Below are 13,949 nucleotides of genomic sequence, written 5' to 3'. Positions count from 1 at the left end.
CTATTCGAATTCGAGCGGCTGTAAGTTGAAATAACAAATATAAGATTTAAAAAATTCTATACACGTAATTTAAAGAATTAAAACATGTTGAGAGAGTTATTATTATGAAAAATTTATATTCAAATTAAAAATTAAATTAAATTTTATCATTTTGTGGGGGAGGTTTTTGAATCCACAATATAACTATTGTTGTTAAAAATATTGAGGTGTATGAAAATCGCTAACCCTATTGTTCAAAATTTCGAATCTTTGTGCTGAAGGTGCCAAAATGAGTGGTCCGTCTATATTGGCATGTAACAATTTTTTAAGACCATCGGAAATTTGTGTCACATCTTAGAAGATTTCATAATTTTTCAAAATTGTAACCCTTTGTGGAGGAGATACTATAAAAAGTGGCCTGATTTTGTTAGGGTTTGAATATTAGGTTTTGTTAAGATTTATCCAAATCGGATAAGCTTTTTTCTTTCTATGAGATATATTATTTTGTGATTATGAAATGGTTCGGTTACAGGCTTTTTTACAACCTCAGCCATATGGCTACAAAGAGTATATATAATTAGATACGGCCAAAAAGTGTTTCATCAAAAAAAAAAAAAAAAAAAAAAAAACGGTTTTAGACTTTGGCTCCCTTTGGTCAAAATCCGTTTCAGTTTTAGTCGATCTAGGGTTGTCCGTCAGTCTGTCTGGCTGGTGCGCATGATAACTCCCGATAAGAGTATATGATTCGGTCTAAACTTGGTACATCGTAATATTATTGTCAATCATATATCGAGTTCGGAGATGGGTAATACGTAAATTCTCTCTGATACTTCTTCCACAAAAGGTATATTTTGTGCAAACTTTGCAAGTCCCAACATTTTTTTCGGTGCTAGGTCAAGTGCAAAATTAATAATATCGGCCCACTCCATCAAGTACCTCCCCCACAAAGGTTCAAAATTTGGACTCCATATGGTTCTTATAAAATATGAAAAAGAGACGGATTATCTTAAAACTTCTAACATATCAATATTTTTTTAACAAAAAATTTTAATAGCCTTAAAGCTTGAAAAACGTAATGAGCATCCGATTCCTTTCAAACTCAATATTTCTATCAACACAAGACCAGTTGCGAAGAAGGTAGATATCCTTTTGGCTCCAAAATTCAATAGAGCTAAAAAGTTGCTTCGTTTGGCCGAAACTGGTGAACTGCCGAATTTGGTTTTTAGGTTTTCTCCAATGAGAAAACAGAAAGGTTTTCTCCAATGAGGTCAGCTGAAAATGTGCAACTTCGTTTGGCCACCAGAACTTAAGCGCCGGCCATGGTGATAGTGTGGGCCGCATTAACAGCCGATGGTCGCTCTACGCTTGTATTAATCGACCGTGGCATCAGAATAAATGCCGAATATTATCGCGAAAATACTCTGGAAGGTGTATTAAAGCCTTGGGCACTCAAACATTTTGGCCGCAGACCTTGGATATTCCAACAGGAGTCAGCACGCGCCATCTAAGAATGATTACAAAATGAGGTTCCTCGCTTCGTTTCCAGCGCACAATGGCCACCAAAATCTCCGGATACCAATCCTTGCCTTTGGACTATTGAGTCTGGATTATCGTGGAAAGCAAGGTTGAACATAAAAAATACTAAATGTCGATCACCTCAAACAAACGCTTCGCCGGGAATGGGCCAAAATACCGCAGAGTAACATTCGGGCAGAGTGTGACAGTTTTATTGGCCGTTAGAAGGCCATAATTCGTGCCAAAGGTGACCAATTCGAACAAATCTAAACTTACTCTAAAATTTGATGCTATTTCCAACACTTTTTGCTCTCTTACAATAAAATTAAAAAAAAAAAAACATTAAAAATGATTACGTCTGATTTTGTTGCAGTTTTTTATCTCACCCTGTATATCTGAACCGATTTTTACTAAATTGCTGTACTTGCTTCTATACTGAATTCGGTTGGATGTGCCAGGTCATTTGGACTTATATTGGCCATTTTGTGCACAATTAACCCGAAATCGGTTGACAATATATGGGAGCCATATCTTAATTTGAACCGATTCTCACCAATTTCAATAGGGTTCGTCCTTAAGCCCAACAAATATTGTTTGGAAAATTTCATCCCAATTGGATAACAAATGCGACCTGCATTTTTTTCACAAGAATATATGGAAGGTCGGACTGACATGCATAAATCGACTCAGAAAGTGATTCTATGAAGATCCTCAAAAGTAACTATGGGTCTATCTCGCTTCTTTCTCCATGTTACAAACATGTTGTGTAGGCTATAAAAATTGGGAATGCACATTTTTTTAAAAGACTACTATGCATAGATACGTTGTTTTTTTTCCTCTTTTGACACTTATAGTCTGAATCGAGATTATATAGTACTCATAAACATCCACCCGAAATAGGCTAAAAAATCCAAAAAGTCGGACATATATGACTTTAAGTAAAATTATATGAAAAATATTTATGTGTTTCCAAAATTATGCGTTATTGGAGAATTTTGCACAAATTCGCATGAAGTACGGGTTCAATCCCAAAATGTGTTTTTAATATTCCTAATCCCAGGCGATAAGGTACAATTTATTTTTTGTGTATTCCGGGATCCATAGTAGTATTTTATGACAAAGACATTTGTAGAATATTTGGACTTCCTACGATCACGTTTAAAGGGAGTTTTTAACCATAAACCATTAACCCTTTTTTGAAAAAAGGACCAAAAGATGTCTCGTTAGAGGGTAAACAACTTCTACGAAAATAATCCTCATGTTGCTATCAGTAATATTACTGAAGACACTGTATACCTAAAATAAAAGATTTCCATAGAATCTCAAACGAAAATTTAAAGAAGTGTCGTGGAAGGGGGGAACTCTGTCGCCTCTGAACCGAGTTTTCCCTATAATTATTTTTTTTTTGTCGCACAGAGTGAATTACATATTTTTTTATTATAATTTTACAAATAAAGTAGCGTTGAAAAAATTTCATATTTATAAAATTTCGGTTTTATCATTATAACATGATATGTTCTCAAAAAAAAAAAAAAAAAAAAAATAAATAAAATAAATAAATAAATATATGGAAAACTGTGTGTCTGGTTTATTTCACTTTCCAAACTATTCGCATTATTATTTGTATGCACTTTATTTGTAATATTAGATGAGAGATTATAAGATATTGAAATATTCTTCCTTGCGGAACTACTCAAAACGTCAATGTTTTGAATTACAAAAATATGTTCAGAATTTGCTTCAACCATACACCATACACCCACCCACTTTAAATGATTCTTATGTTCTCTTGTCTCTAATCTCTCAAACTTCTTCCCCTCGAAAAAACAACTATCTCATGGAGCACACACACACACACACCCACTCACAATCTGTTCAGTCTGATGCCATCCGAACTAGAGAATAAATCCAAGTCACGTAAATTCCCATTAACTAACATCATAAGATATATCGATACGAAGTAACGGTTAAAGGCGAACGTGGTTCACCATTTCGCTCATAAATCAGTTCCCTCCAAATTGAACACTTCTCGCAAGATAAATTGCCAGACATGAGAGCATCGGGGCGAACGCACGAAACGAAAACGATTGACTTAATTTGAGGGGCAGTGACACTAAATTAATGTTTTTTACAACAAGGACATATGTTGTTTCAATGAATGATATTCAATATTAAAGTACAATAGCAACAACAATATGAAGAAGGAGACTAATCAATTTACTTCGTTTCTTTTCTCGGTTAGTGGTCAGAGATCGAGTTGCTGTTTGTATTGTTGTGCTTCATCATTTAGTGAAATCAATAAATTTTGTTTGACCATATGACTGGCATTTTAATGTGGATGTACGTGTAGGGTTGAATGTGCGCACATACTGACACATATTGACATAATGGTGAATCTTCGTTTTACTGAAGAAAATTAAGTAAATTAAGTAGTTCCAATTAAAAGTGAATTATTTTTAGGACAACACAAACATTGAATGTGATTTGTCTGTAAATCACAGAGAAAGGAATATTTGACTGAATTTATATTTTTGGAAGTAAGAAAAAAAAAAAAAAAAAAAAAAAAAAAAACAAAGTATGGACAGAATCGTGAATTTCCATCCGCTTTATATGTTATAAATGTTTTTACTCTTAGTCTTATAGTTACAGAATATCGAAATAACTGCATGAATTTGACACAGGGGTGTCGATACTTTCACCAGTTTATTTGGCTGGTTTGCACGATAAACCTCGAAAGAAATCCCTAATTAGGACTAATTTTAGCATTTGGTGAAATTTTTAACGAAGTTAAATTAAGCTCTATGAATTCCTACCACAGTGTCTCAACAATTATGTCCACATAGGTTCAATCTTTCGAACCGCCAAAAATTTGGTTCCTTCTCCACAAGTGGTCAAATTTTGGAACAATCATAACTTTCATAAATTGATATTTTTTTTTTTTTTTTTTGAAGTCACAACACTCACATGTCTCGATGAACTGGTTCCTACCCCTTAATTAGCCACAAATTCAAAATATATTTAAAACAAACAAAAATCAGATTTAATAACCTCCACCATTTTAAAGGAACTTTAAAATTTTCCAAAAACAAAAAAAAAAAAAAAGTAGAAAAATACCTCCTAACTGAAAATCCTTATATGGAGACTATAAGAAGACGTGGTCTTTCATTAGTAATTTTTTGTTATAGGCTGTAGTACCGTTTTAGAACTTACGAACACGAAATTTGAAACAATTCCGGAGAGTAATGCCACTAAAATCGTCAGAACACCGAATATAGGGAGGTGCCGTTATATGGGGCTATACGAAGACGTGGACTTGCATAGGCAAATACGAAATTTGAAACAATTCCGGGAAAAAGTGTCGCTAAAATAATCATAATACCGAATATAAGGAAGTACCGTTATATGGGGTAGATACGAAGACGTGGACCTGCATAAACAATTTTTTGCCATAGATTGTATCATCACTACGAACTTCAACTACGTAATTTGAAACAATTCCAGTAAATAATGTCGCTAAAATCATTTAAATACGGAATACTGGGAGGTAGCGTTAAATGGAGCTATATGAAAACGTTGACCGACATGGCCCATTTACGAACATAACCTGCCTACTGGCAAAAAACACATGTGTGCAAAAATTTAAGCTTCTATCCCAATTCGTTCGAAAGATAGTGTGATTGCAACATACAGACGGACATCGCTAAATCTACTCTATTGGCTCTGACATCAGTATTTCTAAGAGTTCCCTCCATAGAATAGTGGAGGATGAGGTCCTTGTTGGTGGTAGGTTTTTGATAAAAAGGAATTCTTTACCAGAAGTGGACAAATTGCACAAGACAGTACTACATTTGGGACAATTTGGAATTGGGTGAATAGATAGTGCTGGAAATCTGAAATTTGGTATTGGGGTTGTTGTTCACGTGTAGCCTGGACATATGGACGTGGTTTCAGAAATGTGTGCTGTAATTGAACGAAAAGTACTGAATAGGAAATATATGTAATTCTAATGTTTGCTATTTGGGTTACTGATGGTGTCTGTGTGCGAGATTTGGTGGTGGTTTGGAAACGCGTTCTTTATTTGTACTAAAAGTTCTAAATGGTACTAAATTTTGCATTGGGCCTGGGGATAGAACTGACATCCCGAAATTTGATATTGAGATCTATGCTGATCTGAGAGTTATACAAAGTTTGATATTGGGTAAAGAAATAGAGCTGAAATTTGATATAGTTGTCACTGTTGGTTTTTATGGCTAAAATATAGAGGTGGTTATGGAAATGTATTCTATAATTGTTCGAAAAGTACTAAGTGGTACGAAATTTGGTTTTGGTTTGGATAGAGCTGGAATCCTGAAATTCGATATTGAGGTCTATAATTTGTATCTGGTGTTGAAATCCATTAGTGGTTTTGCAAATTCATACTATAATTGTTCGGAAAGTACAAACTGGTACTAATAATTGACCACTCTTGGTGTCTTGGATGGGCAGTGGAGATTGTTCTAACATATCCATATATGTTACTAATTTCTGAAATCTGATATTGAGGTCACTTTTAGATTCTTGGGTTTACATATGGAGATGTTCAAATAGTTTTGGATAGAAATGTGGGTCCATTGTTCAACGGCTTTACTAATAACCTCCCCGGTAAACTTCAAAATTTAAGATTTTAAGGTCATTTTTGCAAAAAGTAAACATTTTTTTCCGAAAAAGGAAAAACTTAAGTAATATATAAATCCTTGAAGGTCTGAAAATTTAGCGGGATGCATGAAGTTTTAATTAAAACTTGAAATATGATAATAATAATACTAAAAAAAGGCCAATAGGATTTGTTAAGGCGAATCTAAAATTTTTAAGGTAAAAAAAACAGGAAAAATATAAATAAATAATAAATAAGGTAAAAAAGCTAAAATACAGAGCTACATAAATTATATTAAATTTTGCTTAATAATATAAGATAAAAATAATTCATATGAATATTTCGTGCGTGGTTCTCATTCATTTTTCTGTAAATATTATTGCGTATGCCAAATAAAATTAAATGTCATATTGGTTTGTTGGTATAACAAACCTTTTGAATTTTAGCTTCATTGTATTTAAACTTTAGAGAATAACCTAAAGTCCGCAACTTTTTAAGGCTGCCAAACTTTTTCTAACAGAATTACCAAATGTTTCAAAAAATCAGCCTTTATTTCATTAAATAGTCTGGAAACTAAACAACAAAAAATACATTCAAATTATATACAGTAGCGTGAAAAACCGAGCAAATGTTATGTTAATTTAACTTTGACGCTCTGCAAATATAAAAATACACAACCAAATTCAATGAAAATTCAGTATTATATTCTTTAATGCTTGTTAACAATAACAACAAACAAAATATGATGAAAAATTTAAAGGAGAAGGAGAATACAAAACGATCGTCAATGAAACTCTATTTGCTCAGTTATGCACCTTTCGCATTTACGCTCATAAACTTACAATTTCTCTGAGAGAATGAAAGAAAGAATAGAATATACGAATAGAAAAATGTACCGTTATTTGTTTTGGATTCTACACTTAGACTTTGCTTGCTATTAGTCCATGATTTTAGCAGTAAAAAACAATTTAAAGTTAAAACATTGCAAAAATGAGAAAAATAATTGCTGAAATAGAAAATAGCGTTGTTGTGCTAACCGAAAGAGGTGAATCATCACGAAAAATTGCAAAAAATGAAACATTAGCCAACGCACAGTAGTAAATGTCCAGAAAAGACGAAAATTTCAATGTGAGCCACATCTTGGAGGAAGGCCTAAGCTACTCTCAGACTCGGATGCTCGTTTAATGCAAAGGGAAATGCTGAAAAACAGTTCGATGACCCCAAAAATGGCTGCATATGTTTTAAATAAAACTGTTTGCGAGTGGACCGCACGCAGAGCCTTGCATAGGATCGGACTCGTATCAGCTATTAAAAAGAAAAAAACAGCTTTATCTGCAAAAAATGTTAAAGCTCGATTAGCATTCTGCAAAAATCATAAAAATTGGAGCGCTGAGGATTGGAAACGCGTTATTTGGTCTGACGAAGTTAAGATAAACAGATTTCAGTCAGATGGAATACGGTATTGCTGGCGTCGACATGAAGAAACCATTCAAAGACATCACGTGAAGCAGACTGTAAAACATGGAGGAGGCAGTTTGATGGTGTGGGGCTGCTTTACATGGTGGCATGTTGGACCACTCGTTAAAATAAACGGTATTATGAAGAATGAAGATTACCTGAACATTTTGCAGACCAATTTGCCTGACTTTTTCGAACGATGTGCGTATCCCGAGGAGGAAGTTATTTTTCAACAGGACGGAGATCCAAAACACACGGCTAAAATAGTCAAGGAATGGCTATCCCAGCAACATTTCCAGGTAATGGAGTGGCCAGCTCAATCCCCCGATCTAAATCCAATTGAGAATTTGTGGGCGATTGTGAAAAAGCGTCTCGGAAAATATCAAAGGGCATCTGAGAACAGGGGCGAACTGTGGCGTCGTGTACAACATGAGCGGGACCAAATACCCAATGATTTTATTCAAAATTTAGTTGAGAGTTTGCCCAAAAGGTGTTCAAGCGTCATAAAAAATAAGGGACTATGGACAAAGTATTAAGAACATAAAGACAGACCATAATTTCGAAACGTGCATAACTGAGCAAATAGAGTTTCTTTGACGATCGTTTTGTATTCTCCTTCTCCATTAAATTTTTCATCATATTTTGTATTTTGTTATTGTTAACAAGCATTAAAGAATAAAATACCGAAGTTTCATACAATTTGGTTATGTATTTTTATGTTCGTAGAGTGTTGAAGTTAAAATCACAAAACATTTGCTCGGTTTTGCACTGTACTGTAAATACATTTATGTATACCTACAAATGTCTTTGAAATTTTTTTTTAATCACAAAATCAATTTGAAACTGCTCTTATGCAATTTCAAATTTCACATTCGCCATAATCTTCATTGCATGCATATACATATGTACACCGAACATCAGTGACTGAAGCCCTGTCGATGCATACGTTTTTCAGCCTCAATGCAACATGTATTGTTAGAAGTTTGTTCGATTATAACTTATGCCGTAGATCTTATATTGCAAACAAAAAAAAAAAAAAAGAAACTTTTGGCATCACAAGTATTATTCATCGAGTTCAGGGACGGAAAATCGCAGCGTATACATATTGTATAAAGGTTTTTTTAACGGAAATGTTTTCTGGAGGCCATAAAAGTGATGTGAGGTATATAAAATATATGAAATTAAATCTATTTAACAAATGTAGTAATTTTAGTATTGTGTACTTATATAATCAACACTTATAAAACCATCAGTGGCCTCAAATCAAAACTTAAAAATTCTAGCTCTATACGATGCACCAATACAATGGATTAATTTTTTAGTATATTTCGAAAAACCGCAACCTTTTTTCATCCCTACACACCAACATTGACATGTATGCAAAATTTCAAGATGCTAGCTTTTGCCCTTTCGCCTGGGTGTTAATGGTTCAATTAGTCACTCAGTCATTCCTATATTCTTTTATATGAAAAAACTGCAACCAACTTCAGACTGCTGTCATTTCTAAGCCACTCGTCTGACAGCTGTTAAAATTATTCTAGTGACAGCTCATTATATTGTTTACGGGCGTACAAAAGCATTTTGGTGAGAATTTTCCAGAAAAAAAAATGCTATTCGTGGTGGAATTAAAGCGTGATTTGAATAAATCTTTTGTGTCTCGTACCATCGCTCGTTACCCTCATACTGGTAGAGTTGCTTCGCTTGGCCAAAATTTGGATTTGGTTTTCTCCGATAAGAAAATATTCGTTGTCCAGCAGTTGGTAAACAAATAAAATGATCGTGTTTACTTGCCAAAGAGGTCAGCTGAAAATGCGCCCCTTCTGTTGGCCACCAGAACCCAGGCGCCGGCCATTATTCTGGAGAGTGTATTAAAGCTTTGGGCACTCAAATATTTTGGCCGCAGACCTTGAACATTCCAACAGGACTCAGGACCATCGCACTCAGCACGCGCCACCCAAGAATGGGTGGGTGGCGCTTCACTTCCAGCGCACAATGGCCACCAAAATCTCCTAATACCAATCCGTTGGACTATTGTGTCTGGAGTCTTTTGGAAAGAAAGGTTGGCACTAAAAAATACCAACGTGTCGATCACCTCAAGCAAGCGCTTCGCCAGGAATGGCCCAAAATACCGCAGAGCAACATTTGGTCAGCGTGTGACGGTTTCATTGGCCTTTTGAAGGCCATAATTCGTGCCACATGTGACCAATTTGAACAAATCTTAACTTATTCTAAATTTTGATGCTATTTCCGACATTTTTTGCTTTCGTTCAATAAAATTTTACAAAAAATGTAAAAATTATGGCGTTTGACTTTGTTGCAGTTTTTTTTTTATCTCACCCCGTATAGTACAGGCGAACCTTGTTCCTTTGTGTGCTTTACTTGCTCCGATTTTTAGTAAACTCCCAGAGATTTTTTTGGCTTTGCTTGCTCCTGGTTTTACTCCCCGAGTTGTCCTGTTCCTGCACGTTCCTCTGTTTATTAAGTTTTAGGAGCTTTGCTTAGATTCGGCTTCTTAATGGTAAGTAGGTACTTGCTAATTACAAATTATCCATTCGTAACTACCCACCACATCCAACACCATATGTGCTCATAGTAACTGTAGCCAGTCCTCATCTTGTTTCCAGTTCACCGTTCATAACCAGTCGAAAAATGTTCGACTGCTAAGACTCTTTCTAATCCGAAGAGGCCATATAAAAGACGACCAAGGCGATCGGCCGAGAATATCGCTGCCGTACGAGCCAGTGTTGAGAGGTCCCCAAGAACATCCCAAAAACGCCGTTCTCAGCAGTTGGGCATAGCTCGGTCCACTTTACAACGGATTATTCGCATTGGTTTGCATTTTTTCCCGTAAAAAATTCAATTGACGCAAAGAATGTTGTCTGCGGACAAGCCTCGTCGATTGGAATGGGCCCAAAGGGCTCACAGGTCCGTCGAATATAGGCAACCCTGTACATTGCCAGTTTATCCCTAGATAGTTTCCTGTTCATATCCGTCTTGCTTCTCGATTATGCAACCTATTTATAGCTTAAGCAAGCCGCAGTCTGCTTGCTTTCCTCTACTTGTAGCTTTTTCAATGATTGCAGGCTGCAATAGCAAGTCCGCTGCTCACCTATCGTAGCCCAGCCAATCATTGAAACTACATACAGTGCCCACCTCGCTTCCAGCTCACCGATTATAGCCAACTCCCTCAACGCCTTGTATACTTTCTTCGTCTCCACTCAAAGTCTCCACTATCAGCTCCCTTAGCCCTCATATGTCGTTCCGAGCTCATATCCGTCTCGTTACAGTCAATTCATTGCTTAAGACTGTGCCACAGTCCGCTTGCTGTTTCATTTTCAGTGATTGTAGACTGCTCACTGAAAAAGTCAGTCTGCTGCTCACGAATCGTAACCTAGCCAATCCCTTAAACCGCCCTCAACCCGCTCGTTGATGCCTAATAAATCGGAACCAACGTGCTCACTCTAGTAGCTGAGCTATTATCATATCCAGACCGCTGCCTACTGTTCAATACTCACAGGTAGTGTTGTATCAATATAGTTCGATCGAACAAACTTATTTGCGTATGAGTGATATGAACTATATGAAATCACTCATACTTTTAGGAACTGGTGTACTTAACTAGGAACTTGATTGGCACAATCCTACTCACAGCTATATCTCAGATCAACCCGTACTAGGTCATTTTCTGCAATCTGCACATTGCTACAAGATCTCCGCTAATCACTGCATGCTTGAAGTCGTCTCTCTACCTGTACCCTTTTTGCATTCATATACTTGTTCACACTTGCTCGTTAGTTGGCTGACAGCATTTATCCTGATTATTGCCATGAACAGCTCGTTGTCTACCACACTGCCTGTAACCAGGGTATTCCCCGTAATTGTAAGCTATCCTCCCTACTTATTCACATTCTTCCATTTTAATCAAACTATACCAACTTGAGTAACTACTTAAGGTTTGTTAGTCTTTTGGTTAACCCTGAAGACATTAAACTAAACTCAGCCTAAAATCAGCATTCCTGCATTACTGAGATTTTAGGAGAAGATGTGCGATTTTTTTCATCATTTCTCACACCTCTTAACTCAAATACATATACAATTCTCCATAATTACAATCCATACATATGACATCTAATCTGATCTATTTTTATATACCTAAAAAAAATGATACGCAAGACTTTATCTAAAAAAGGCGTAGGTCGTCAACCCAATGATAAAATGATAGTTTTTGGGAATTTATCGTGGGTGATTTAACCATTACATTGATTTATCGCTACAATTTAATGCAACATGAACATAAGTACATTTTTATTGCCAGTTGTTTTGGATACTTTTTTTTTTTTTTTGTTCTCCACCATCTTTTGCAATTGGACCGAGGGGTCAATGGATGGATGATTGTGTTCGGTCCATGTTATATTTCAATATGAATGGTTTGGTACGCTTCATGAATTTTTGGTTTACCAAATCCTTTTGGTTGCCATCGATGCTTGAAGTGACCATTGCGGTTGGCAAATGTGTGTGTGGGGGTGTGTGTGGGTGATTGTGTGTGAGCGGGTACCAAAAATACCAGAGAAAAAAAGAACATACGAAAAGAGATCCTCTGCGATTAATAACATGTATTTATTTGTGGTATAGTGAAAGGCAGGAAGGGAGAGGAGTGAGAGGAAATTGTAATAGTAGTTTGAGGGAAGTGTTTGCACAGGCCGAACCACGGTATGCCTTTTTATGTATTTAAGATAAAACATTAAGCCTGCCAAATGATTGTTCAAGGCAGAATACTGATGGTCCACATGAAGAAAATAGCAAGGTATTGGAGAGCATTATATCAAGAAGTAACAGGGAATATTCTTAAAATATTAAATTTCCATACATTTTCATACCCTCCATCATTGTATGGAGGGTATATTAAGTTTGTCATTAAATTTGTAGCACCTCGAAATATACATTTCAGACCCCACAAAGTATGTATATTCTTGATTAGCATAAAATTCTACAGCGATGTACGTCCGTCTGTCCGTCTGTGGAAATCACTCTAGCTTCCGAACGAAATGAAGTAGATTGATAAAATTTTACTTAAATGTATATTATGTCTGCAGGACTTTTGGTATTGAAAATGGGTCCACGTTTTTGGTATAGCCCCCATATAACGGTATCCCCCGATATTTGGTATTTTGATTATTTTAGCGACAATATTTAACCGGAATTGTTTCAAATTTGGTATTTGAAGTTCGTAATACATACTGCAACCTCAGGCAGAAAAATGTCTGTGTAGGTCCACGTCTTCGTATAGCTCCCATATAACGGTACCTCCCGATATTCGGTATTTTGATGATTTTAGCAACATTATTCACCGGAATTGTTTCAAATTTGGTATTAGAAGTTTGCATTAGATACTGCAGTCCCAGGCAGAAAATTGTCTGCGTAGGTCCACGTTTTGGTATAGCCATATAACGGTACCTCCCGATATTCGGTATTTTGATGATTTTAACCGGAATTGTTTGATTTATTCACAATTCAAATTTGCTATTTGAAGTTCGTAATGGATACTGCAGCCTCAGGCTGAAAATTGTCTGTGTAGGTCCACGTCTTCGTATAGCCCCCATATAACGGTACCTCCGGATATTCGGCTCTTTGTTGATTTTAGAGACATTGTTCATCGGAATTGTTTCAAATTTGGTATTTGAAGTTCAGAATGAATACAACAGCCTATGAAAGAAAATTATCTGTGCAGGTCCACATCTTCGTAAAGCCCCCTTTAACGGTACCTCTCGATATTCGGTATTTTGATGATTTTGGGAACATTATTCACCGAAATTTTTTCAAATTTGCTATTTGAAGTTCGTAATGGATAATTCAGCCTCAGGCAAACAATTGTCTACGCAAGCACATTTTGGTATAGCCCCCATATAATAGTGCCTCCCTATATTGATGATTTTAGCTACCGTGTTGCCCATATTTGACGGACCCATGACTCTTTGGGCCCATTCCAATCGGCGAGGCTTGTCCGCAGGTAACATTATTTGCGTCAATTGAATTTTGTACGGGAACAAATGCAAATCAATGCGAATAATCCGTTGTAAAGTGGACCGAGCCATGCCCAACTGCTGAGAACGGCGTTTTTGGGATGTTCTTGGGGACCTCTCAACACTGGCTCGTACGACAGCGATATGCTCGGCCGATCGCCTTGGTCGACTTTTATATGGCCTCTTCGGATTAGAAAGAGCCTTACCAGTCGAAAATGTTTCGTATAATCGCTTAATGGTGTTCTTAGAAGACGCACTTCTCACATTTTTTTTTCACAATTGACTTCTTCTGTTGAATGTAAATTTCAACTACTTCAGAGCGCTCGCGTGGCGTGTATTGGTTC

The sequence above is a fragment of the Musca domestica genome, unplaced genomic scaffold (genome assembly GCF_030504385.1).
Source record: "Musca domestica strain aabys unplaced genomic scaffold, Musca_domestica.polishedcontigs.V.1.1 15, whole genome shotgun sequence".
Lineage (NCBI taxonomy): Eukaryota > Metazoa > Arthropoda > Insecta > Diptera > Muscidae > Musca > Musca domestica.
This window is presented reverse-complemented; position numbering follows the sequence as displayed.